A 27,643-nucleotide genomic window follows, 5' to 3' on the forward strand; every position below is an offset into this window, starting at 1 on the left:
TCACCAGTTTGTGGCAGTCCCAGGCATGTCATTCATATTTGCACCATGAGTGCCAGGTCTGTGGTCTCCCAACACCAGCCGGTACTGAGAGGCAAGGGTGCTGGAACACCAGGAAATCTGACGTAGGAAATGCCTTTGGTCCCAGGTACAATTTCTCCTCTAGCTCCTGTTCAAATGTATGCCCATTGCCTGGAGAATGACACAGCTTGTGTACAGTCTATCTGTTCCCTCTGTGCTTGCTGCCCACATTGGACTAAACTGGATGCAGTGCCTGCTTTCCAAAAGTGTCAGCACCTGATTTGATTGAGCTTCAGCATGTTTTATAGCTGTCACATTACCAACATTGATTTCATTAATGAGAATGTTATATGCATCAATTTTAGCCAATCTAATAAATTACTTTTGCTCACCTCATTAACTTGATCAAATAACAGGAGCACAGTATGAGGGAATTTCGCAATTGATTTGATCAATTTGCTAACATAGAGTCTCACACTGAAATATACAACAAGATTGCCCCCCCCCCCCCCCCCCCCCCTAACTGTTGCTCATTGGTTTGAGTGCAGTTATCATCCAGGAAGAAAAGAATGGGTGCAAACTCGTTTTGGGGCCGATGCATTCTTGGCAGCACTTGCTCCATGTGTCAGAAGCCACAATTAAGGCTTTGGGCCTGCACCACAATTACACAGAATAGCTAAAACCCAACTGCATAACCATCACGTCCTTTCTGTTTTTCTAGCCTCTGCTTACTTATATATGATCAACTACTCCTTATCGTAGCAAGTTCCACACTCTAAACATTCTCTATTAGAGAACTATGTCCTCTAGTTTTGATCTCCCCAAAAAATCTTCCCAACAAATGCTTTTATAATCTTAAATGTAATTATTCCGCCAATCTTCTCTTTTGTAGGCTATAAAATCTCTGTCCATTTCATTTTTCCTGCTAACATCTTCTGCAGTTTGATCTTTTTCATAATATGGATGCCAGAACTGTGTGCAGACTTCCAAATGTGATCTAATCAAGGTTCAATACAAGATTAGCAGAACTTCTCTGCCTTCCATGCCTGTCCCATTAGAAATGAATTTTGACACTTAGTTCACTTTTAAGGCCTTAATTCACCTGCATTGTTACTTTTGGTGATTTGTGTACTTGTAATGCCAGATCCCTTTGCTCCTTCACCTTATTTAAGAGTCTTATTTTCAGAGGGTAGGTTTGGTGGGCTGTTGACTGCAGCCATTTTAACGTTTGGATGTGGGGCTGCTTGCCTCACTGGAGCAGGCTCAAAAGTGAGGCCCAATGGTGGTACGGAGGCATCCGATCATCATATTGTGGAGTGTGGACGGAGGGGGGTGGTGGGGTCATGGGGAAGCTCTCCTCCTCCTAGCTCTACAGGAACAAGTTCTAACATTTTCATTATTTAAATGAAAGCCACCTTTTTTTCCCAATCTGCAATGGCTGCTGGAGAATCTTTAAGAATCCCGGTCTGCACATGAATCACAGAATGTACAGCACAGAAGGAGCCAAACGGCCCATCGAGTCTGCACCGGCCCTTGGAAAGAGCACCCAATTTAAGCCCAGGCTTCCACCCTATCCCTGTAACCCAACCTAACCTTTTTGGACACTAAGGGGCAATTTAGCATGGCAAATCCACCTACACATCTTTGCACTGTGGGAAGAAACCAGAGCACCCAAAGGAAACCCACGCAGACACGGGGAGAAAGTGCAAACTCCACACAGTCACCAAGGCCAGAATTGAACCTGGGACCCTGGAATTGTGAGGCAGCAGTGATAACCACTGTGCCACCATGCCGCCCCTCAATATTTACTGCCGACAAGGCTAAAATAGGTATTAGGCCCTTTGTTCACTTTTGTGAGGGCACTTGGCCTGTAAATTGTTCAATCCAACATTGGGCTGCATGTCCCAGCAAACTGCGGGCGTGGGAGTTTGGTCCTCAAAATTGGAAATGATGGCCCATTGTACTCCTGTAAGCAAGCATAATAAGGTGTAAATTTCCACTCCCCAAGTTATATTTTTCTTTTCAATTCTCTATCATTTTCCCCACAGTTTGAACCTCCAAAATGGTGCATGTTCACACTGGTTATTTGTAATAACTTGGTGGTTTACTTGTGTGTTTTAGTGCCAGCCTAACTGTTGACCACTGTGGCCTTTGTACAGCAGTTTTACAAATCCACGCAGGGAACTGTTTGTGGAGGCTGGCACGGCTTAAAAGAGATGGCACCGATTTGCCTTAATTCAATTTAGAAGCCCCGCCCAGCTAATTCATCAAACAACAAAATGGTCCTTTCAGTTCTACTTCTTGCTGTTTGTTTATACAACATGATGGATGTCGGCCTATGGAATCAGTGAGGCGACAATTCCACCAAAAAAACAGCTTTGAGAATGATGAGACCATCAATTCACGCGACACGTGGTTAGAAGCGAACAGTGGTTTTAATCGTCTTACAACAGAGCCTGCCTGTGACGAGATGAACTCTAGATGAACTGGCAGGCAGGCTCACAACAGCAACCTTTATACTTCCAGTTAGGGGGAGGAGCCATGCGCGGAGTCATTGGCAGAGCCAAGGGTGGAGCCCAGTACAAGCTCCTCATCTCCCCCTATGGGTAGAGCCGCGCAACTACACATGATCTAGTACAAGGTACAGGCTCAACACATGTTGTACAATATAGTGTGGATTATTAGTATTTATAATTCACCACAGAGAAGTTAGTCTATTTACAGTCCACACCTTCCAACTGTAATCAGCTAGCCAAAAAAAAAATCACAGTTGTTTATCAGTAGCAAAGCTGCTCCAGCTTGTTTCCTGACCCAGTGCAGGCAGACAATGCTAAACTTTTGTCATTGAAATCTTGGACAATCTTTGTAGAAGCATTTAATATTGACAGAAAATAGAAGTTAGACATTGCCTAAATTGTGGAATTATTGATTCAGAATCTGCAGATATTGGGAATGCCATTGACCAGTCACCAGATGGGGTGTTGCTGATTGATTGACCAGAGAAGAAGCAGCTGTGACTTTGGGCCTTGGCCCCATTTGAATGAGCTAAGGAGGGCCAAGCAGAAGTCTCTGGTCAGCCCTCCTATCTTCAGCCTCAGAAACATCGGGTGGAATTTTATGATCTGTGACTAAGTCCTGCAGCGGGGGCAGGAATGGTGAGTGTCGCCCGCTACGGAGGCTAGTGGGAAACCACATCATATCTTCCGGCCCTGACCTAGTTAATTATTCACCTGGAGGTTTAGCGCTATATTACGTAGCGGGGCAGCCTTGATAGTGTGTCTGCCATCATATATGGGTGCCATAGGGGCTGGTTTAGCACAGTGGGCTAAATAGCTAGCTTGTCGCAGAGCAAGGCCAGCAGCGAGGGTTCAGTTCCCAAACCAGCCTCCCCGAACAGTTGCCGGAATGTGGTGACTAGGGGCTTTTCACAGTAACTTCATTGAAGCCTACTTCTGACAATAAGCGATTATTATTATTATTATTATTATTATTATTATTATTATTATCATATTGAAAAGGCTGCTATTGTATATTTTGGACCCACTAGAGGGGTTGGGGGAGGTCATGCGGATCCTGGGGGACTTTGGGAGCTTCTCGGGTACAAGTTGAACGTGGGAAAAAGTGAGCTGTTTGTAATCCATGCTAGGCATCAGGAGGAGAGACTGGGGGAGCTCCCGCTCAAGATAGTGGAGAGGAGCTTTCGATATTTAGGTATACAGGTGGCTAGGAACTGGGATGCCCTACACAGGCTCAACTTATCTCGGCTTGTAGAGCAGATGGAGACTTTAAAGGGTGGGACATGCTCCCGCTTTCCCTGGCGGGAAGAGTGCAGACTGTGAAGATTTAAAAAATTTTTATTTTTATAAATTTAGATTACCCAATTATATTTCCAATTTAAGGGGCAATTTAGCGTGGCCAATCCACCTAACCTGCACATTTTTGGGTTGTGGGGGCGAAACCCACGCAGACACGGGGAGAATGTTCAAACTCCACACGGACAGTGACCCAGAGCCGGGATCGAACCTGGGACCTCAGCGCCGTGAGGCGGTTGTGCTAACCACTAGGCCACCGTGCTGCCCCAGACTGTGAAGATGACGGTTCTTCCCAGATTCCTGTTCGTCTTTCAGTGCCTCCCCATTTTCATCCCCGAATCCTTTTTCAAGCGGGTGAACAGGATTATCAGGGTTTGTGTGGGCAAATAAAACCCCGCGAGTCAAAAGACTATTCTTGGAGCGTAGCCGGGGGATGGGGGGCTTGGGGGGGGGGGGGGGGGGCAGGGTTGGCACTGCCTAACTTCTGTAGCTACTACTGGGCGGCTAATGTAGCCATGATTAGGAAATGGGTAATGGAGGAGGGGGCGGCGTGGGGTCGGCTAGAGGCGGCGTCATGCAAAGGCACCAGTCTAAGGGCACTTGTTACGGCACCATTGCCGTTCTCGCCAGCACGATACACCACAAACCTGGTGGTGACGGCGGCACTGAGGGTCTGGGGTCAGTAGAGAAGACACAGGAAGGAGGAGGGGGCCTCAGCTTGGACCCCGATACGGAACAACCATAGATTTGCCCCGGGCACGATAGACGGGGGGTTTCAAGGCTGGTATAGGGCAGGCATTAGAAGGATGGGGACCTGTTTATAGATGAGACTTTCCCCAGCGTGCAGGCGCTGGAGGCAAAGTTCGGCCTGCCCCCGGGAAATGCTTTCAGATACCTCCAGGTTCGGGACTTTCTCAAAAAACAGGTGGGGACATTTCCGCGGCTACCCCTCGAAGGATACAGGACAGGATTGTGTCTGGCATCTGGGGAGGAGAGGGGAAGGTGTCGGACATATATCAGGAGCTGCAGGAGGCGGAGGAAGCCTCAGTGGAGGAGCTGAAGGGCAGCTGGGAGGAGGAGCAAGGCGAGGTGCTAGAAGAGGGCCTGTGGGCTGATGCCCTGGGCAGGGTGAATTCGTCTGCATCATGTGCCAGGCTCAGTTTAATTCAGTTTAAGGTGGTGCAGTGGGCTCACATGACGACGGCGAGAATGAGCAAGTTTTTTTGGGTAGAGGACAGGTGCGTGAGATGTGCAGGGAGGCCAACGAACCATGTCCATATGTTTTGGGCATGCCCAGAGCTGAAAGAATTCTGGCAGGGCTGTGCGAGGGCTATGTCCAGGATTTTGGACATGCGGGTGAAGCCGTGTCCAACAATAGCGATCTTTGGGGTGTCAGAAAATCCAGGAGTGCAGGAAACGAAAGGGGCCGAAGTGTTGGCCTTTGCCTCCCTGGTAGCCCGGAGACAGATCTTGTTCATGTGGAGGGACTCGAAACCCCCGAGTGTGGAGACCTGGGGTAGTGATATGGCTGGGTTCCTCAGCCTGGAGCGGATAAAGTTCGCCTTGAGAGGGTCCTTGATGGGGTTCTCTCGGTGGTGGCAACCTTTCCTTGACTTTCTAGGGGAGCAGTAAAGTGTCAGCAGCAGCAGCAACGAGAGGGGAGAGCGGAGGGGGGGTAGGGGGGGTTGTGGGGGGGGAAGGGGGGCTCAGGTGAGGGGAACTGTTGATATAATATGTATTTTTGTTTTGTATAATGAATGCAGCCACCTTTTATTGTTCAATATTTTTTGTTTATTTTCTTTGTTATGTAAAACTACTGGTTGAAAAAAGCTTTAATACAAACAATTAAAAAAAAAGAAATACTTGCTGTATAGAGATGTCTTTTGAGACTATCTGAAAAGACAGACCTGAACCCTCTCATAACAATGCAGAATCTCTGGCTGAATTCCTTCAGAAACTGCTTCTCAGCTTATCTTCCACTCACAAACCAACGCTGAACTTCAATACCTGACTGCTTCAAACCCTGGCTCCTCCCATTAACTACATCATCTTAGGAAACTGAACACAATGGGCAGGATTCTCCGTTCTGGAGACTAAGTGCTGACGCCAGCATAGAATGTGTGTCGACTTTCACAGCTGGAAATTCGATGCCGACCCCTCAATGATTCCAGAATCGTGAAGGGCTAGCACCAGTGTCGACTGAAACCACCACTGCCCATGCCGAAAATAGCTGGAGAATGGCTGGCTCCCGGGCCGCGCATGCGCACGGCTGACGACCTGCAACGTTCGTGCCGTACAACACTGCCCGGCCATGTGTGTAATCTAACCCGCAAACTGTGACACCACAGCCTGCCCCTTGGCCACCCCCTGGCCACCAGTCCCCCCCCCCCCCCAACCAGCCCTAGCAGACCCTCCCCCCCTCACCCCCAGCCAGCATCACGGATCCCAGCCAAGTGTGGCGATGCTGGACACGTCGGCTCAGACTACACGTGTCCCACGGGAACTTGGTCCATCGGAGGCAGAGCATCGCAGGTGGGCTGACCGATGATGCGCCAACGGTGCTGAAATGGCGCGCGCCACGTGTCACGATGATGCCATTTTGGAGGGGGCGGAGCATGGCGGAACAGCATCAAACCGGCTCCAGCCCCGATTTCGGCATCGGAGCCCATTCTCTGCCCGATCGGCGAGCAAGATTTCGGTGTCAGGCTATGGATAATCCCGCCCAATGTCTCGAATTAATGATTCCGCAGGGAATCCTCATAATCTCAATAAAAGTCCATGAACCCAAACTTTTATGATACTTTAATTGTACCACTGGCTCCAAACCTGGTCTTGCAAACCAGGATTTTTAAAAACACTACTGCAGCAGTCATACATACACCAACCCAAATTTTAACCCTTACTACACCAAATACGTATTGATCACAATATGCCACAGATACTTATCATATTGGACTCCCAATCACAAAATGGGAAATATGTAAATTATGTAATTGTGGGCAGCATGGTAGCACTAGTGGCTAGCACTGTGGTTTCACAGTGCCAGGACTCAGTTTCGATCCCCCGCTGGGTCACTGTCTGTGCGGAGTCTGCACGTTCCCCACATGTCTGCGTGGGTTTCCTCCGGGTGCTCCGGTTACCTCCCACAGTCCAAAGACATGCAGGTTAGGTGGATTGGCCATGCTAAATTGCTCTTAGTGGCCAAAAATGTTAGGAGGGATTATTGGGTTATGGAGATAGCGTGGAAGTGAGGGCTTAAGTGGTGCAGACTTGATGGGCCGAATGACTTTCTTCGGCACTGTATGTTCTATGTTCTATGTGGGATATGATTGCCCCCAGGTTCTGAGGTCCATGCTGCAGTGCTGGAAGTAAGCAACACGAAAACAGCTGATGGACAGCACAGAGCATCGGTGACCCTGCCCAAATTACGGGGGTGAAGCCAGGTGAGCGGGTGACTTATTTTACCCTGAATTTGGGGGTGGATTTTACATAAGTGGCAATACTGCAGGCCTTTTTTCTGATGGGAGCGTGTTGGTTATAGATAGTAAGTAGTAAATAAGTCTCCATAGTCTTCTGTTTATTATCTACTAGAACTATTTATGCATGTACAGTAAAGAGTACAAGCTAGGGGCTGTTTCCATGCTTAGGTCTATGCATATCTGACCCTGACGCTGGATCATGTGCTGCCTTCCAGCACTGTGTGGGCGGAATTGGATTCCGTCCCACATGTGCCAGACCCTTTTACTTCAGATTCCACCCCAAAATCTTTCCCATATTTCAGTTATCTGCTTGCGTTATTTATGCCCTCTCTGTTCCCAGCACTTCGGCATATTTGTATATAAGAGAAATCACGGAAGAAGCACTCCATCAGAATTAAGACAAACTGTGGAAAATACTTGATTCTTATTTCTTCATTATCTTGCTCATGTGGTTGTTTTGTATGTAATGCTTTGGAATTTGAACCCAGGTGCATTGCACTATGTACATGTGACCTGCCTTCCCACAAAAGGTCTACTTAATTGGCTGCTTTAGTTTGAAAAGATATCTTATAGAAATGTTAAAACTGATAGTTTTGGACCACAGTAAGAGACAATGCAGCTTGAGATATTATTGGATAATCTCACGATATATTTAGAATTGCTGCTTGGTTGCAACATTCTTTCCATTGAAAGTGATTTACAGCTTTAAAATTACATGGCCTCCTAAATTGGATTAAAAATGATAAAGCTCAGATTTATGTCAGCTGACGGATTGATTTACTTTACAGCCATTGTGTGAGATTGCTGGGCCTTCCTTGTTCATGGGTGTATGTTTACCCAGAGAATATAAATGGCATTCTATGAAGTGATCATTGGCAAGCAGTGCTTCCGAAAGAAGGCTTTTGGCATTACAGCAAATCTAGCAACAAGCTCTTTCTTTGTGTTTCTGAAACATTTTAAAAGATGAGTACTTCCTTGTGTTTTCCACCACGATTCTCAGCGAAGGAAGCAAACATGGACAAACTTTTGGTGATGTATTGTGCATTACAACGTTTCTCTCTGAGAGAAGACAGTCCTGTGTACTTGCTGCTGTTTATCTTGAACTGTATCAGCTTCCTACTCTTACCTGGTGTTATACTTTACCTGTTACTCACGAGCAGATCCTTTGTTTCAATGCTTAACATTTTGATGGGATTTGGTCGCAAGACTTGAGGGTTGCTAAATGCACCAGTCCCCAAAATGAGACGTGGCTAACCTGCGCCCAGCCAACAGCAATGCAGGCAGCATGCCAACTTTGTGCTGCCAGATGCTTTAAGCTATTGCTGCATTCGGCCTGCATTGTTGTTGGCTAAACGTTATTTCAGGGGGCAATATAATGAGTTGATTGCACCAGTGTAAGCTAACCTGTATTGCTTGAAGCTAGCCTGCAGCCCTTAAAGGTGAAAGTGCTGAGAGGCCTTTGTAAAATAAATCTCACCTGAGTAACATTGAAGAGTGGTACAACTTGGGAGAGAGACCATTTCAAAATTCTTGGATGCTGTGTTGGAGGCCTTGGCGGAGGGAGTGGAAGGAATAAGGCTGTCCAGTATCTGCAGGGGGCCAGTCACACAGTTGGAAGCTCAGGGGAGCAGGTAACTGTGGAAGTCGAAGTGCAGCTTCATGGATCTTGATGCAGTGCTGCAAGTTCAATGATCTCACTTGAGTGGCAAATTTGAGTGAATGCAACCTCAAATACCATTTCCTGCTGACGTCAGCCTCGAACACTGCTCGTGGGCAAAAGCTTAGGTAGGATGCTCTTTCTAAGGGCCGGTGCAGACTCAATAGGCCAAATGGCCTCCTTCTGCACTGTAAATTCCCTGATTCCATAATTCATCACGCCCCCATCATTCAGATGCCAACAAACTCGATCAACTGCGCCCAACACCTGTCATTCATATGTTCCGCTGCGCCCTCACCTGCTTAGCACTGCAGCAAATCTCACCGCTACATCTCACAGCTTGCGCACTCGGCCAGCTATTGAAATGGGGCAGCCACATCATCCAACCAGGATGCACCACACTTACTGACACGCTGCCGCCCCTCCGGCAGGACAGGATGACATGCAGCTGGAGGGAGCACGAGCTAACCAGAGAGGAAGAGGGGCAACGTGACGTCAACATTGACAGATGACAGCTTCCTCATTTGCAATTTTCATTCGCACACGCTTCCTCCCACCGTTCCACCCCCCCCCCCCCCCCCCCCCCCCCCCCCCCCCCCCCCCCCCGTCACTGTGCACTCTCTTCTGATTTACAAGCTGCAGGTGTAAGTATGCAACTCTTACTTTGCCCCATCCCCACAGCACAACTCTACCCTTCAGATATGTACTGTGTGGTATGACACAGAGCAGCATTAGGACAGACAAAGGCAGGGTAACGACATGTACTAAGGGAATACACAAGGTTCATTCATTGACTTTTGTATGAAATAGAACATCGTTTCATTAATTTGGGTTGAAATGTTTGTTTTTGCTGGCTTTCATTATTGTGTCATTGTGACAAGTAGTGACAGAGGGAGGGGAAGGTTGGTCATCTGAGGTTAGAGTTCCTGGTATCACACTCAGATCTTCAAGAACAGGCTGAGCAGACAGGGCCTGTACGAAGAAAAAGCCATATTCTGCGGATGCTGGAAATCTGACATACAGAAAAGCCCAGCTGGTCTAGCAGCATCTTCCAGTCCCACCGGTGGTGACTCCCTGGCATGGATTCCCCGATGGTGGTGGGTGCGAACAACGGCAAACCCCATTGACAGCAGTGGGACCGATGGCGGGCACCCCCGCCACCTCAAACATGCTGCGGGGGTTGTGGACTCAAATCATTAACTCCCTCTCTTTCTCTCTCTCTCTTTCTCTCTCTCTCTCGCCACAGATACTTCCAGGACTGCTGACTTTTTCATACACTTTGTTTTTATCGAAGGTTCTGTCTAGGTTGCCTCTTCCTTTCTCCTCCTACACGTGACCCAAGTTGGGTCAAAATCCTGGAATTCCCTCCCTAACTGCACTTTGGGTGTGCCTACACCTTAGGGACAGCAGTGGTTCAAGAAGGCGGCTCAGCACCGCCGTACGCTGGGCAACTAGGGATGTGCAATAAATGCTGGCCTAGCATGCGACACCCACATCCTGTAGAAAAGAACTTTAAAAAGTCAACATGGTGTGAAAGAGGATTAAGTATAAATGTGACCTGAATATGTAGTAGAAATTAAAGTGTTTGAATGTTACGGTACCAAACTTCAACCTGAGATTTCTTTCTGAAAATCCAAACTTAAAATTTTTGATGAGAAAAAAAAAATTCTTGACGAGGTGGGAAAGGCGGTAACTCTTACAAAACATTTCAAAATGAGGAGAATGGCAAAAGATATTTGGAGTAATCTCCTGAATGAAGTGAAAGTGATGTTTGGAGCTTCCAGGCTTGAATGAAATTTTGTTTTGCATTTTCCTCTCCACCCTTGTTTTGGTAGCCATGATGTGGAGATGCCAGCGTTGGACTGGGGTGGGCACAATAAGAAGTTTTACAACACCAGGTGAAGGAAGGAGTTGCGCTCCGAAAGCTAGTGATTTGAAACAAACCTGTTGGACTTTAACCTGGTGTAAGTCTTCTTACTTGTTTGGTAGTGAGTGATTCAAGTGTGAAACACAAACCAATTTATATTTCTCCTCTATGCCAGGATCCAAGCTTCTTTGGCGCCTGTGTGTAAATGGGATATTGAGCTGAAACCACAATTTTGGATTCATTGAGAAATTGTTTGCAATAATTTTGTGTTTATTTTATATTGGCCAATTTAGTCCGCTCAGAGCCCCTGAGGAAAGCTACCATTTCTTTGAAGTTGCTGGACATAATTACAGTGATTTTCTTTTCAGCCAGCAACAAATCGTGGGCGTCCCAGTTGAATCTGGGCCCATCCACAGGCAGCGTCTCATTGCTGTGGCAGACATTTGAAACCCAATTGCATGGCGCTGGTTGCGCAATACCTCAACCCATGCCAGGAGTGGGAGGCACAGTGGTGGCCCTGACATTTGCTGCTACACTGCTACACATTGAAGTATGGAGTCTGCCAGCATCTACACTCACTTGAATTCTGCCAAGTTTAAGATTGCTGTGTTTATAGTAGCAATTGGAAACTTGAATTCTTACCACCCGCAATGTTTTGATTCTGGTTTGCTATCCTAAACAGGATCATCTGTGACAAGGATGTTGTTGCCCAAACACTGAAAATTATCTTGGCCGCCATTGAAAACAAACAACATTGGGAAATGTATCTTCTCATTTATATTATATACTTTAGTTACTTATTGTGTTTGTGGCTCTTTCTTACTAAAGTCATGAATCGGATGAGGGAAAACAGATGTCAAAATTATAGACAATCCATTCAGCAGTTGTTCCCGCTGACCAGTGCACTGGTTGTAGAAATGTTGTACTGCTTTAGGCAAATTGACCTTAAGCATACTCAAGGGTCCATTATGATCAGATTGTTCAGCTAATAATCAAATTGCTTATATACAAGCGGGTACACTGGGGAAAAAGTAAGGACACTGGTATTTGTTCCCTCTTGGTTGTATGTTTGCAACACTCTGTCCATGATCATTATATTTTACTTCAGTAATTCATGCTTCTTCTTTTGTGTGTTTTATTTCCCTATGTGGAAGAATGATGTTAGTTATTGGGACAAAAATGGTGATCATTATCATCTTGTAACAAAGAAAAGGGAGAAATCTAATAAACGTTTTTTTGGATATTTGACCTGCGAGGTGGGGAGGAAAAGAGGAAGCTTTTTTACATTAGTTTGATTCCTGAATTACATTTTCCACAAAACGTACACCATCTTAAATTTATCTGAACCAAATTGTTCGCAACTTTGGTGAACCATTTGTCTGGCATGAGCTTCCAACCACATATTCTTTCTATCCCAAAGGCCACCTGCTTCCAGCTCAGAAGAATTGCCCATCACTGCCACTGCCTCAGCTCATCTACTGCTGTAACCCTCATTCTTGTTTTTATCTCCAGACTAGACTATTCCAATGAGTTAATGCCAGCCTTCTCCCATTTTATATTCGCCTTAAACCTGAGTACGTGCAAAATTCCGCTACCAGTATACTAATCCATAGGGTGAATTTAAAATTCAAATCCTAGTGCTCAACATCCCCCTCCTTCCACCCCCGCCACCTCTGTAAATGATCCCCAACCTCTATAAATCACAGAATTGTTAAGGCACAGAAGGAGGCCAATTGATCCATCATGCAAGCATCAGCTGTCTAAACGAGCAGTATGGCTTAGTGCCAATTCCCTGCCTATTCCCCCTATCCCTGGATATTGATTCTATTCAAATAATCATCTAATGCCCTCTTGAATGCCTTCATTGAACCTGCCTCCACCACCACTTCCAGGCTGTGCATTCCAGACATATCGTAATTATAGGTGAAGAGTTCGATCCTCCACCTCAAGATCTTATCGTTCTTGATTTTGCCCCGCTGCATATTATCGATCATTAGTCGGTGACGAGGGTAAACTTCCTACCAGCGAGGTAGTGCCTCCAGTGCCGCACGGCTTCCATGATGGCTTGGACTCTTATTTCGACCGAGGAGTGTCGAATTTCACAGGCGGTGAGGGTGCGTGAAAAAAATGCTACTGGCCTGCCTGTCTGATTGAGGGTAGTGGCGAGGGTGACCTCTGGCGCATCCCTCTCCACCTGGAAGGGGACGGACTCGTCCACTGCGCGCATTGCGGCTTTGGCGATGTCCGCCTTGATGCAGCTGAAGGCCTGGTGGGCCTCGGCCGCCAGTGGGAAGGTGGTGGCCTTGATGCGGGCTTTGTCCGCATAGTTGGGCATAATAGGAAAAGAACCCGAGGCACCTTTTCAGAGCTTTAGGGCAGTGGGGAAGGGGTAGTTGCAGGAGGGGGCGCATACGGTCAGGGTCGGGTCCTAGAACCCCGTTTTCCACGACGTAGCCGAGGATGGCTAGCCTGGTTGTGCGGAAAATGCATTTCTCCTTGTTGTCAGTGAAGTTAAGGGTTTGGGCAGTCTTGAGAAATTTCTGGAGGTTGGCATTGTGGTCCTGCTGATCATGGCTGCAGATGGTGACGTTGTCCAAGTACGGAAACATGGCCCGCAGCCCGTACTTGTCCATCATTCGGTCCATGGTTCTTTGAAAGACCGAGACCCCATTTGTGACGCTGAAGGGGACCCGGAGGAAGTGGAAGAGGCGGCCGTCTGCCTCAAAGGTAACACCTGGTAGTGTGTGATCTGGTTAACCATGTCTGCGATCTGGGGAAGGGGGTACGCATCAAGGTGCGTGTAGCAGTTTATGGTTAGGCTGTAATTTACAACCATCTGGTTCTTTTTCCCGGTCCCGACGAGCTCTCCAGGAGCTATTGCTGGCCTCGATGATCCCCTCCCGCAAGTCGCTGGACCTCGGACCTGATAAAAGTCCTGTCCTGAATGCTATACCACCGGCGGTGAGATTTGCGAAGAGCGGGGGAGGGTCGGCTTCTAGTGTCGCGAGGCTACATACGGTGAGTGGGGGTAGGGGCCCGCCGAATTTCAGAGTTAGGCTCTTGAGGTTACACTGGAAATCCAGTCCCAACAGGAGAGGAGCGCTGAGGTCGGGGTGAACATATAGCTTAAAATTGGCTTACGCGGCGCCCTATATTGCTAGGGTTGCGGTAGTGCATCCCCAGATCTGCACTGAGTGCGACCCAGAAGTGAGGTAGATGGTTTGGTGCCCCGGGAAAATTGGGAGCAAGCAGCGTCTTACCGTGTCTGGATGAATGAAGCTCTCTGTGCTCCCAGAGTTGAAGAGGCAAGGTGTTTCGTGTCCATTTACCCGGACGGTCATCATGGAGCTCCAGATGTGTTTGGGTCGTGACTGGTCCAGGGTGACTGCGCTGAGTTGCAGGTAGCCGGCGTGGACGGAGGTGCTGGGGTGGTCCCAAGATGGCTTCCCCCATCGGTCGCACATGGTGGTCCGTGTGGGCGAGGATAGCCAAGATGGTGGCTCCCGTGAGTCGCATCTGTTGTGCGGGCTTGGAGATGGCTGCCCCCTGGACAGCACGAGGCCGATGACGCGTCCGGGGGCGGAGCCGGCAGGCAAGCTGCTACACTGCAGGATCTGTGGGCCTGTGAGTCTGAGGGTCGGGCCTGAAATTTTGAGGGTTTGGACCTGGCCAGGCAAACCTTAGCAAAATGTCCTTCTTTTCCCGCAGTCGCTGCTGTTTATGTTCCAGGCCGGGCAGCGCTGCCTGGGGTGCTGATGCTGGCCGCAGAAAGAGCAGTGTAGCCCCCCGTGTTAGGCGGACAACCGCGCGGCACAGGCCTGGGGTACTCTTTGGTCGGGGGTCCACGAAGGGGTCGCGTGATCCGCCGGGAACGCGTTGAGGCTTTGGAACGCTACTTATAGGGAGGAGCCTAGCTTTATCGTCTCTTCCAGGTTCAGGGCACCCTTCTCGAGTAGGCGCTGTCTCACGTAGTTGGACCTGACTCCAGCCACGTAGGCTTCCCGGACTGCGAGGTCCATATGTTGAGTGGCCGTAACGGCCTGCTAGTTGCAACTTTGCGCAAGGGCTTTGAGGTCGCGTAGGTACTCCTCCAGCGATTCCCCAGGGCGTTGGCAATGAGTAGTGAGGAGATGCCGCGCATACACCTCATTCATGGGCCTTACATATAGGCGCTTCAGCATCGCGAGGGCGCCTACGTAGGTGGAAGCTTCCTCGAGTCGTACATAGATTTGATGGCTCAACCGGGCGTGGAGGAGACTCAGCTTCTGATTGTCGGAGACGGAAGGCGAGGAGGAGGTGGCGAGGTAGGCCTCAAAACAGTGGAGCCAATGTGAAAAAATCCCTTTGGCCTCCGTGGCCTGTGGGTCGAGTTCCAGTTGGTCAGGTTTGAGGGCAGATTCCATAGTGGTATTGTAGTCGATTAAATTGATGCGACCATCAATTCACGCGAAACAGAGTGCAGATGTAAAATGTGGCTTTAATTGACTAGAACAGTGCCTGCCTAAGACTGCTCTGCTACTGAGAGCCGCCTACAGGGCAGCTGCTCTTTATACCTCCCCTCAAGGGGAGGAGCCAGGGGCGGAGCCCACAAAGGCACCAATATGATACATCACAGGTAATACCTTACAATGGTCCGTAGGTGGAGCCCTCATGGGCAACTGCGTGGTACAGTTATATATATGGTGAATGGTTACTGCAGTACGTTCACCACACACATCACATCCGCTTCTTTTGTAAATCACTTTAAATCTGTGCCCTCTCGTTCTTGATCCTTTTACAAGGGGAAACGGTTTCTCCCTATCTAATCTGTCCAGCCGTTTCATGATTTTGAACATCTCTATCAAATCTCCTCTTGAGCATCTTCTCTCCAACAACTCCAATCTATCCTTAGAACTGAAGTTGCTCATGCATCAAACTATTCTTATAAACCTCTTCGGAACTATCTCCAAAGTGTTCACATCCTTCCAATAATGCAGTGCCCAGAACTGTACACAATATTCCAGTTACAACCTGTGCTTTCTCCAGCTCAGGCCTCTTGTGTTCCTTTGCTCCACAATAGGTGGCTTTGTTGTCGCAAAGAGAAAAGGAATAGGAGTTCCCATACTCTGGATTCTTGTAATGAGAGGTTTATTAAGTGTGTTGCTCATACAATCAAGGTGGTGATCTGCTCAAAGCCTGTGCAGACATTCTGCCAATGTCACTACACATTACATGACACAGAACCAGCATGACTGTATTCCCAGATTCATAACACAATGCCTTCAACTGTATGGGCTTGAAAGTCCAGAATGATGGGCGGAATTCTCCGACCCCCCGCAGGGTTGGGGAATCGCCCGGGGCCGGCGTAAATTCCGCCCCCGCCGTGGCCGGAATTCTCCGCCCCCCCGAGAATCTCCAGGAGCGGGAATCACGCCCCGCCAATCGGCGTGCTCCCTGCGGAGATTCTCCGGCCCGCGATGGGCCGAAGTCATGCCGCTGACAGGCCTCTCCCGCCGGCGGGAATTGGAGCACCTCTGGTGCCGGCGGGATTGGCGGTGTGAGCGGGCCCCCGGGGTCCTGGGGGGGCGTCGTGGGCCGATCGGACCCCGGGGGGGGGGGGGGGGGTGCCCCCACGGTGGCCTGGCCCGTGATCGGGGCCCACCAATCGGCAGGCGGGCCTGTGCCGTGGGGAAACTCTTTTTCTTCCGCCGCCGCCACGGCCTCCACCATGGCGGAGGCGGAAGAGACACCTTCCCACTGTGCATGCGCCGGTGGTGACGTCAGCGGCCGCTGACGCACCGGCGCATGCGCGGACCGGCGAAGGCCTTTCGGCCAGCCCCGATGCCGGGCGGCAGGCGCCAAAGGCCGTTGCCGCCGGTTTTGGCACCACTCCGCGTGGCGGAAACCACTCCGGCGCGGGCCTAGCCCCTAAAGGTGCGGAGAATTCAGGTCCGGGAAGTTGACGATGAGTGGAGTGGATGTGACTGGCGTAGAGCATGTTAGTCCGCTGAGCGTAGTTTTACTTCAGTAGCGCCATGGCGTCAGCGTAGGTCGGCGCATCCTGGATAAGTGGAAAGACGTTGGAGCTCAGCTGTGTGTAGAGAATCTGAATCTTCTGAGCTTCAGGAATTGGGTCTGGCGCAGGCCCGATGTATGCTTCGAAACAGGCTAGCCAATGTTGAAAGTCCTTTTTGGCGTTGTCTGATTGCGGATCCAGCTGGAGGCGATCCGGCTTGATGTGGAGGTCCATCTTCTGAAAACTTAGTGTAATAAATTGATGCACGATCAATTACACAAAGACGAGAATTGGATACAATCGAGGCTTTATTACATTAAGATGTGTGGCCTCCTACAGCAGCTGGGAAATGGCTGCTATACGGGGAGTACACATATTTATACTCCGCCTACTGGGCGGAGCCAGCAGGCAGGGAACTACCTCCGTACCTGTAGTACAGAGCCTTAACACAAAACACCTACACCGACATCCTCTACATACAATATATACATCAGTGGTGACGGCCACAACTGGATCTAAATGTTCTGCTCCAGATTGGGAAGCACTATGCCAATGAAGGATTTGCTGCAGAGGGGTGCCTTCCTCGCCCCACCCACTAACCTCAGCCCTCCAATTATAGCACAACCTCCGTCCCCCACTCACTGATCTCCCAATCACTGTGGGGTGGATTTGAACCTGGGGTGAATGGTCGGCGAAACAATCCAGTTTATACAAAAGCACATCTCCTCTGTGTTGCACTTGGCAAATATTTAGTTAATGTGAAGGTGCAGATCAAGCAATAGGAGAGGCCCCATTATTTTTTATGCTGCTGGTCTTTCAAAGTCTTCTTTAAGGCAGCACCAATTATGGCATAAAGCCAACATTACAATGCCACTCATCCATGCTAATGTGGTAACTTCTTGCTTGTGTACTGTTCCTGCCATAGTATCCTTACATTTGCCTGATTTACAACCAGATATGCCATTATGCTATTTTTTCTCATGTTTTAACTATCGATTTGCATAAATCAGAAGTAAATAGAGTGACTGGCAGCATCCATTGAAAACTCTAGTCTGCAAGGATTTTGGCAGGTCTTGAATGCGGTGATTGGTACAAATATAGCCCACCTCAGTACACCTTTAGATGTAATGATGAGGATCAGTGCTGAGCCAGTGCCTCAATATTATGGATAAGGTTCAGGGTCAGGCCCATTGATAGTTCAAGTTTAAAGTAAAATATATAAAAAGATAGGAAGATTAAGTCAATGGCCCAGAATTCTGTCCCTGTAGTATCTATTTACTGGCCACTAGGTAGCTTCCTAATGCCAAACCTGCTGGGCTGATGTGCGCACATTGCAAGCCAGCTATATACTGATTGCCACTTTGGATAAGGTAGATAGATGTGTGGTGGCAGAAGCACACCTTTGACAACATTTAAAATCAAGAATAATTTATTCAAGTCAGGATTCTGTGTTTTGCGCAGGACCACTTCCCATTTTCAAATGTCTCAGAGCTTCACTCACTGTGCTGAACTCATACAGCAGGAGGGGCTGTGCGCTAACTGGCAGCAAGGTTTTAAACAAAATGCATTTACGGGATGTGGATGCCGCTGGGTCAACCAGCGTTTATTACCCATCCCTAGTTTCCCTTCAGAAGGTGGTGGTGAGTTGCCTTCTTGAACCACTGCAGTCCTTGAGGTGTAGGTCCACCCACTGTGCTGTCAGGGAGCGCGTTCCAGGATTTAGCCCCAGCGACAGCGAAGGAGCGGCGATTTACTTCCACGTCAGAGTAGTGAGTGACTTGGAGGGGAACCTCCAGGTGGTGGGGTTCCCAGGTATTTGCTGCTCTTGTCCTTCTAGGTGGTAGCGGTTGTGGGTTTGGAAGGTGCTGTCTCAGGAACCTTGGTGAGTTACTGCAGTGCATCCTGTTGATGGTACACAAGGCTGCCACTGTTCATTGGTGCTGGGGGGGTTTGAATGTAGGTGGAAGGGGAAGCAATCACGCGGGCTGCTTTGTTCTGGCAATTTAGTATGGCCAATCCACCCAACCTGCACATCTTTGGACTGTGGGAGGAAGCCAGAGCACCCGGAGGAAACCCACGCACACACGGGGAGAATGTGCAGACTCCAAACAGGCAGTGACCCAAGCCGGGAATCAAACCTGGGACCCTGGAGCTGTGAAGCAATTGTGCGAACCACTATGCTACCGTGCTGCCCTAACATTAGTTCCGCCTCCTTTTTCTAACTTAAGCAGAAGACTTGGCCACTACTGCCAGACAAGACAAGGAAAATATTGGGCAGAATCTTGTGGAGGTTTTGGGGCTCATCAGGTAGCTGGTGAGAGACTTGTGAGAAGGACACCCAGACCACATGCCAATCAGAAAGTGGCGTGGGCAGCAACGGGCCTTCCCTTTGAATCATGAACCTTGGGGCCAAAATCTCCCGATTAAGAGCTACTGGCCAATCAGAGGCAGCAGCTCTTTTGTTCAGCAGTACCACTGGGGAGGCCATAATTGCTGCTAGAAGGACAGGCATTGGATAGCGGAGATATCCAAGCCACGTGTAAGGAATTCCTGGGGGGGGGGGGGGTGGATTTGTTGGCTGGGGATTATGGGGAGGGGGTGCAGGGGATTGGCAGCAAGGGCAGTGTGGTGGCTCTTAACAGGCCCCCACCTTTGCAATGTCTCATCACTCGATCAGACCAGTGACTTTGCCGGTCACCCCAACTACCCATGGTCCTTTAATGGCCACTTAAGGGGCAACAGTGCTGTCTCACTGGGTTTTGCCAGAGACTAGTAGAGAAATCTCTACTGGGACAGCACGGTAGCACATGTGGCTAGCACAGTTGCTTCACAGCTCCAGGGTCCCAGGTTCGATCCCCCGCTGGGTCACTGACTGTGCGGAGTCTGCACATTCTCCCCGTGTGTGCGTAGGTTTGCTCCGGGTTCCTTCCACAGTCCAAAGACGTGCAGGTTAGGTGGATTGGCCATGCTAAATTGCCCTTAGTGTCCACAAAAGGTTAGGAGGTGTTATTAGGTTAGGGGGATAGGGTGGAAGTGAGGGCTTAAATGGTTTGGTGCAGACTCGATGGGCTGAATGGCCTCTTTCTGCACTGTACGTTCTATGTATCTATGTAAATCAGTATGCTGTTAGACGTGAGTTATTTAGAGAGGATAGCACTGTGGTTTAGCTACCACTGTCTTTTCTCATATTGGCAGAAGACTGATATTAGCCTGTGACACCAACATAACTAAAACAGGAGCAGAAAGCATTCATGGGAACGAGTGAGCAGGAGGTAGTGGAGATGGCAAGACCAAGCTAATCAAAGGAACAGCTGAAAGATTCACTCTATTGAAGAGGATCAGGAAGCAGAGTTCAAGAATCTCACAAAAAGATTTTTCCTGTGATTCAACAATTGCTGAAGCCGTGTGCCTGGAAGCTCCACAACATGTCACCTCATACAGGTGGAGTCCACTACCCACCAGTGAGAGACTCTCACGCATGGAATTAACAATGCCATTAATTCTGGAGCATTACACTTTTATGAATGTTCCAATAGAGCATCTTCTATAGGGGTGTGCATGACACCATTAATAGTGTCTTGGGCGTCCACGTTCAGGGACAACGCAGGCTCTCGAACCATTGATCCTTCGGGGTCTGCCTTACCCCCCCAAAAATCAGTAGGAATGTTGAATCACGGTCTCAGAGCAAGGGCTGTTCGTGCAATGGGAATGCTCATGATTTCATTTTTCAGAGTGACTACACTGCTGGATCCCCCTTGGCCCTTGAACCAATGCCTGCCTTGGCGACAGAAAGTGAACTGGGGTCAGAAATCCCCAACACACCCTCAGCTGCTGCAGTCGACATCTGGGTCACCTCGGACCAAAGGTCACTGACCATATAGCTGCTCATGAACACGTGAATGAGCTTGTCTCCGGCCATGTTTCAGGGGGTGGGGCAGGAGGGGGTTGGTGGTCTTGGAAGGTAAATGAGCAGGATGAAAAATAATTGCTGGGTCTTCCTGTAAGCCAATAAATCCTTGGGCCTCAGAGAGAGATTAGTGTGGCTATTGCCTCCAGCTTCAGGCTGACTGACTCATTTAAATCTCTGGGATGAATGGGTGAGACAGGATGAGACTTGGATTAAGCAGCGTCAGCCCTGATGCATGCTCAGGACAAACAAATTAATTTCTGGGCTGTGTCCTAACAGAGGAGCAAGGCTCCTTATTAATGTATTCAAGGGGCCAAACATCCATGAGGACGGCTGTCAGGCATGCCTCCAAGCCTCACCCTATACTAATCTGACGCTGTACGGGTGCAGGATGTTGGGATGCCCCTGTTTTTTACTCTGACAATAGCCAGAGACTAGTGGTTCCCTGTAGTGGCTGTTAGACTTTGACATCTGCAATGCTGCTAAAAGCTACTTCAATACGTTCAGATGCTGCTGATAGTTGATTGAAAGAAGGGACACCTGACGGTTCACATTGGTGAATGTGGATCATTCAGCTGAACTTCTCTTCAGTGAACTATTGCTGAATAGCTTGGGCTGCAGGCAGCAGTCAGACCCCAGAGCCCCACTCTGTTGCTTCTGGATGCTGATCGAGGAAGTGGCGAATGTGTTTGTTCCAGTGAACTAGGCATCGGTCATCAGTTTAAAACCTAGATGGGCTGCAGGCTGACTAATGTTGCTGATACGTGCCGTGGCAGCCAGGAAGGAGCCAGAGACAAAGATGTTTTGGAATACAGTGACCTTGATTGCAGCAAGGGCCGTGCTAATGGTCGCAGTTAGCTGAGGTTCCTATGCAGAACGTGACGTAACATTGTCATTGTTTTCTTTGAGAACGGAAGCTGTCTTTTTCACTGGCCTTCAGAGAACAACAGCATGTTGTTCCAGGCTAATAAACATGGTTGGATGCAGGGGGTGGGAGAGGTAGTGGGGGGGGGGGGGGGGGGGGTGAGCTGTGGTACAGGTTCCACAAACTCACAGCTCTTCCTATTTGCTTTCTCTCCTGTTCCGACCTACTGCTCCACGTCTCCCTCCCATTCCCAAGGTGGAATTCTGAGAAGGCTCAACTTCATGGAAAAACTGCAATGTCCATTAACAGTTGAGGTCAATAATGACTACAAGCACTCACAAGTCATTCACAGTTAAAAACACATCACTGTTGCTCCAAGAAAAATGTGTCCATCTGAGAGTCATTTGGCTCTTTGAGTCTTGATTCGAAGAGATATCCAATTCGTCCCACTCCTGTGCTCTTTCCCCAAACCCCTGTAATTGTTCCTCCTTCAAGGAATTTACCCCTTTCTTTTCTAAGGCTACAATTGAATGTGCATCCACTCTCCATCAGGCAGCGCACCCAAATCCTCATCTCAGAGATTCTCCCAAAAACTATAGTTTGAGTGTCAAGCGATGTTCCCTCTAAGCAGGCCCCCCACACAGGACTTGTATCGTCGGCCTTGATTGTCGTGTCAGAGCAGGACAGATTAGGTAGGCTGCAAGGGCAATGAAATGAATGATGTAATAGCAATATAACAGAGTTGATAATTGGGTCTGAGGAACAGCCGGTTTATTTCGTGCCCACTGCTGCCACTTATATTCTGAGCAGGACTTTAAGGAACTGGAATTTGCCTCATCCTGTTTCCTTTGTTTAAAGATATCCACTGCCCTTAAGTTAAAATTAAATGTATATGATAGAAAAATATTCCATGATATGTAAGTGCTTTGGAGCTGAAAACAACAATATTCTTGAAGGCCTGGTGGGAATACTATACGGCAGAGTTGAAGCTCAGGGTTTCGTTTGGACGCAGCTAACAATCTGAACACCAGATGGCACCAGAATGACAGGAACGTCCCTGAAGTGTAAACCGAGAAGAATGTCCTCAAAAGCTCAGACTTCTATCTCTGTGAACAGTGAAGTGAGAGAACAAGTGGTCTGCTATCCATGTACTTCACTTACTGTGCCATTGTCTGCATTATATTTGTGTATTGCGCAGCTAGCCACAGTTTACTTATGTGGTAGTAATCACTGCTGCATATATTAGGGTATGTATGGTAAGGCCCTGTACTACAGGTATGGGGGTAGTCCCTGCCTGCTGGCTCCGCCCAGTGGACAGAGTATAAATATGTGTGCTCCCCGTACAGCAGCCATTTCGCCAGCTGCTGTAGGAGGCCACACAACTTAGTGTAATAAAGCCTCAGTTGTATTCAACTCTCGTCTTTGTGCAATTGATCGTGCATCAGCTTATCACAAATTATTAGAGAGAAATGGAAATAAATAACTTGTATGAGAAGTTTTACAGTGGCTTTTGTGCAGTGCGTCCAAAATGCTTCAGAGTCCACAAAGCACTTTTCAAGCAGAGGGCAGGACCCAGACTTTGAGGTGAAATGCGGGTCAGAAGCTTGCACTGTGTGGAACAGGCACCCGGTGCTGATCTTTCCCAAATTGGTCAATGAGCAAAGGGGGCGGACCCGGTCAAAGACCATGGACGGGCCTTCGAGGTTGGAGGGCCAAGGGGAGGCCTTCCAGCACCGAAGGAGCAGCAGGCTGCATATTCAGGTAAGTAAGTGAGAGGGCACCACCATTTTCAGGTGCCCTCATTTCAACATTTTATAAAATTTTAAAAATAAAAAGTGGAATCAGCAACCGGGCCACCACTGTGAAGGGGAATGCTCCCCCCCCCCACATCAACCCCTTGGGGTCTGTCACAGGGAGACTGCACCGTTCCCCAACACATTTTAAATGCCTGGAGGATAACAGGAAAGTTAGTCAGCCTCTGACAATAGGCCGTAAGCTGGCCTTTAAACATTTGCTGCACTGCTAGAGGATGGGTAACCCTACCACTCCCTATCCTGACTCCGGGAAAATGGCTCAGGTTGGGATGGACTGGGGAACCGGCTCACTCTCACTGGTGCAAAAATCCCTAGCTTTCCTGAAGCAGGGTTTCTTCAGTAACTTGAGGAAGCCAGCGGTAGTGGAACAAGGATTTATTGAGCTATGTACAATACTCTGTCTATGGCAGTGACTCTGTCCCAATCCAGTCCTTGTTTGGACAACCAACAATTCCGGGTCGGCTTTTATGTGTAGGTCTTTAACAAGCTCCAGCTGGGTGGCCTCCGTCCCCTATCTGGGAAACTCGTACTCCACGAGTTCTGGGAAACTCGTACTCCACGAGTTCCGGGGGGGGGGGGCGCTCAATGGAAGTCGTTGCTATTTTTCAATTTTGTGAATTCTTAAGAGTTTAATTGTAAAGCCACCAATATTTTCAGATATTGGAATTAAAGATGCAATTGGACTCAACATGGACCCTGACACCCAATTTAGGTTCTCCAACATGGTTCTTGGTGCCTCCAAGTGAGTGTTTTGCTTATTCAGTATCCTTTTCAAAGCAGGAACCCAGAGATCAGAATAGCTACATTTCCCCAGCCCAGCACCCCCCCCCCCCCCCCCCCCCCCCCCCGGCCACTCACCCACCCCACCCAATCAGAAAGACCATCAAAGTAGTCAGTGAATGCTTTGACTGCTGGCCTTAAGGCCTTCAAGGATCATTTGGTCAGGAGGAAGGGACTGAGTCTTATTATTTATTTAATGTACTTTTGGGACAAGGAACATATTTTCATGTTCCTCAGTGTGAGGCCTATCGGTGGTATGGGAGAGCACACTTTTTTACTTTCGCCTGAGTGTGAATATTGAGCCCTCTCAGGTCAGGTAAAGTAAGATCAGAAGTGGGATGAAGTGCACATTAATACCCCCATCTAATTAGCATTGGGGCCACTTGGCACCTGTCAGCACTTGCTGATTCAGCTCCTGGTCAGGTCTGGCCGGTGATGTAGCATTGCCAGAGGACTCAACCTCAGAAAATCCTTAAAGCTGGTCAGATTCAGCGTCTTGTGTGCCAATCAGGAACCTTTTACACCCCTATTAAGGGGTGACACGGTGGCACAGTGGTTAGCACTGCTGCCTCACAGCTTCAGGAACATAGGATCAATTCCGGCCGCGGGTTACTGTCTATGTGGAGTCTGCGTGGGTTTCCTCCGAGTGCTCCGGTTTCCTCCCACTGGTTAGGTGGATTAGCCATGCTAAATTGCCCCTTAGTGTCCAAAAGGTTGGGTGGGGTTACTGGGTTACGGGGATTGGGTGGAGGTGTGGCCTTAAGTAGAGTGCTCTTTCCAAAGACAGGTGCACACCCAATGGGCCAAATGGCCTCCTTCTGCTCAGCACATTCTATGATTACATCAATGACTGGAACTTTCCATTCATTCAAGCAGGCCGGATCTTCCGGCCCCACTAATGGTGCACTCCCGCCGCGGGTTTCCCAGCAGTGAGGGTTGCATTCAATGGGAAACCCCATTGACAAAGGCGGGAGAAAAAGGTCCCGTCCCAATGGCAGGTCACTGCCACCATTAATATGCCGCGCGCAGGTTGCGCGGAAAATCCCACCTGTATTCTCAGATAGGGAATAGCTTCCTCTTTGGGCATTATGTACCATTTGACCTGCTCCTATTGTCTATTTCATGGGTGGAATTTTCCTAATATCTGGTGGAGTGTCAGATTCAGACTGAAAACTGGCGTATGTCACACCAGGTTCTCTGGTATTCAGTACACTGAGAATCTGGGGCCATGGTTTGTGCCGTCACTCTGGCAGGGCCGGAACCTGATAGAACCAGCAAGGCACAGAGATCGGGCTATCATCTTTAAACTCCGCCCTGAACTTGGCTAAAAATAAACTTCCCCTCACCATCCCCCACGGACAAGGAGGAACCCCCGCCCCCCATAAGCATGATGATATCCCTCAATTTCCCCAACCCCCTCCACCAAGCACTCGGGACATTCACCTCAAACCACCCCCCCACCTCACTACCAGTATCTCCCACCTCAAAGGTATCATCCACCCCACCCAAACCGGGCTCAGACGCATTGGCTCATGCCTTCACAGACATCAGCCTCCCCATCACATACATTGACCCTTCATCTGCCTCCAGGCATCGCGCCCAACCCCCATACCACATATCCCCCCATTGGGGATCGCCAGGGGTCCCACCCCGGCAGTGCCAACCTGGCACAGCCAAGGTGGCTCCATCAGGTTGGCACTACCAGGGGCAAAGTCAGAGTGGCGGGACAGTGCGTGGGCGCTGCCCGGCCATTTCCCTCATCAGATGGGGGCTATACTTAAAAGTGCGTCCCTGGCATCGTCACCACAACCCGGTAGTGAATCATGCCGACATGACGACTTGCCAGCTGGGTGGACAATATGGTACGGATGGAAGTGGTAGCGTCAAGCCCTATAATTAGATGCAAATTTATTTTAAAATATCCTAATCAGACTCATGCCCTTCCTGGCTGTGACCTGATCTCGTCATCAGAGGGGGGCGGAAATGATATTAAACCTAGACCATTATGGGATTTGCGGCAGTACTATGTCTGTCTTAGAGCTATGCAGAGGTCCTATTCCAGTGCTGTAAAATTTCTGCACCGTGCTTATGGCGCTTTGCTCCCAACAACTTCTATCTTTCCTCAAATTGTGAGGATCTGAGGACTATGCCAGATCCTCACAATTTGAGGTGTGCTTCGATGTGGTGAAGGAGCAAAATCACAGTTGCTCATCAGAAATGTACCCTCATAATCACTGGCCTTGAAGTATTGTGGGTCCCTATCCTATGCGGTTTCCTCCCACAAGTCCCAAAAGACGTGCTGTTCGGTAATTTAGACATTCTGAATTCTCCCTCCATGTACCCGAACAGACGCCGGAATGTGGCGACTAGGGGCTTTTCACGGTAACTTCATTGCAGTGTTAATGTAAGCCTACTTGCGACAATAAAGATTATTATTATTATCTCTACATACTTCAGAGCAAATTTGTGATGAATGGTGGTAGTACTGAGGAACGGTGCTAATTTTTTCACATTTGATGGGATCAGAAGCATAAGAATTGCTTTGACATTGTTGTCTGTAAGATTTATCCCAGTTTGTACCCTATAAAGACAACCTTGGCTGCTGCAAATGTATATTTGTACTTTTTGAAAGCAACATGTTGTGGACTGTCTGGGTGGATGGCTTTCTCCAAGGTTAAATCATCATCTTCCATGAGGTACCATTTGCTAATTTGTGGAATTGAAGTCTTTTCAATTAATTGGCCACTAATTAGTTAATTGGTTAGTAGGCAAAGTTAATTGTCGTGATGCTGCCATGCATTTTGTTTATGGGCTCACTATTTCCGTGGCATCCCTGGTGGAATGTATATCATTTGATCATCATATTCTTCTTTGGCCCAAGTATTTTTATGGACTGCTGACCTCCGAATCAAATGCAGGTATGTCTTTTGTGAGCTACTTGACTATTTGCTGCTCTTCTGCTCCAGGACAGCGGATGAATATTTAGGACTTTCTGGAGGATTGCTGCTACGTCCAGCAAGCAAGGAAGTCCTGAAATCCCCAATCCATTGAAGAAAGAAATGGGGTGGGATTCTCCCTTCTGGGGACTAAGTCCCCACGCCGGCGGGAAAACCGGCGCCAACCGATCCGGCGTCACAGCCCCCAAAAGTGAGGCATTCTCCAAATTTTTGGGGGCTAGTTTGACGGTGGAGTAGTTGGCGCTGCTCCAGCCAGTGCCGAAGGGCCGGCACGTGTTTGCTCACGCGCGGACTGGCCGGCATATTTCTGCGCATGCGCAGACCAGCAGGCGTATTTCCGCGCATGCGCGGGGGTTCTCTTCTCTGTGTCAGCCCCTAAGCAATATGGTGGAGCCCTACAGGGTCCTGGAGCGGAGGAAAGGAGGCCCCCACAGAAACAACCCGCCCGCAGGATCGGTAGGCCCCGATCGTTGGCCAGGCCACTGTGGGGGC

At 48.9% G+C, this 27,643-nt stretch overlaps 1 long non-coding RNA gene across 1 annotated transcript; it reads left to right on the forward strand.

Moving 5' to 3' along the window:
- The first annotated feature begins 9,578 nt into the window (after nucleotides 1-9,578).
- LOC119979254 lies at nucleotides 9,579-12,045 on the forward strand. Its single transcript, XR_005463688.1, has 2 exons — nucleotides 9,579-10,930; nucleotides 11,202-12,045. It is a non-coding gene; the product is annotated as an uncharacterized LOC119979254 (long non-coding RNA).
- The last annotated feature ends 15,598 nt before the right edge of the window (nucleotides 12,046-27,643 follow it).

Source organism: Scyliorhinus canicula, chromosome 16 (assembly GCF_902713615.1).
Source record: "Scyliorhinus canicula chromosome 16, sScyCan1.1, whole genome shotgun sequence".
Lineage (NCBI taxonomy): Eukaryota > Metazoa > Chordata > Chondrichthyes > Carcharhiniformes > Scyliorhinidae > Scyliorhinus > Scyliorhinus canicula.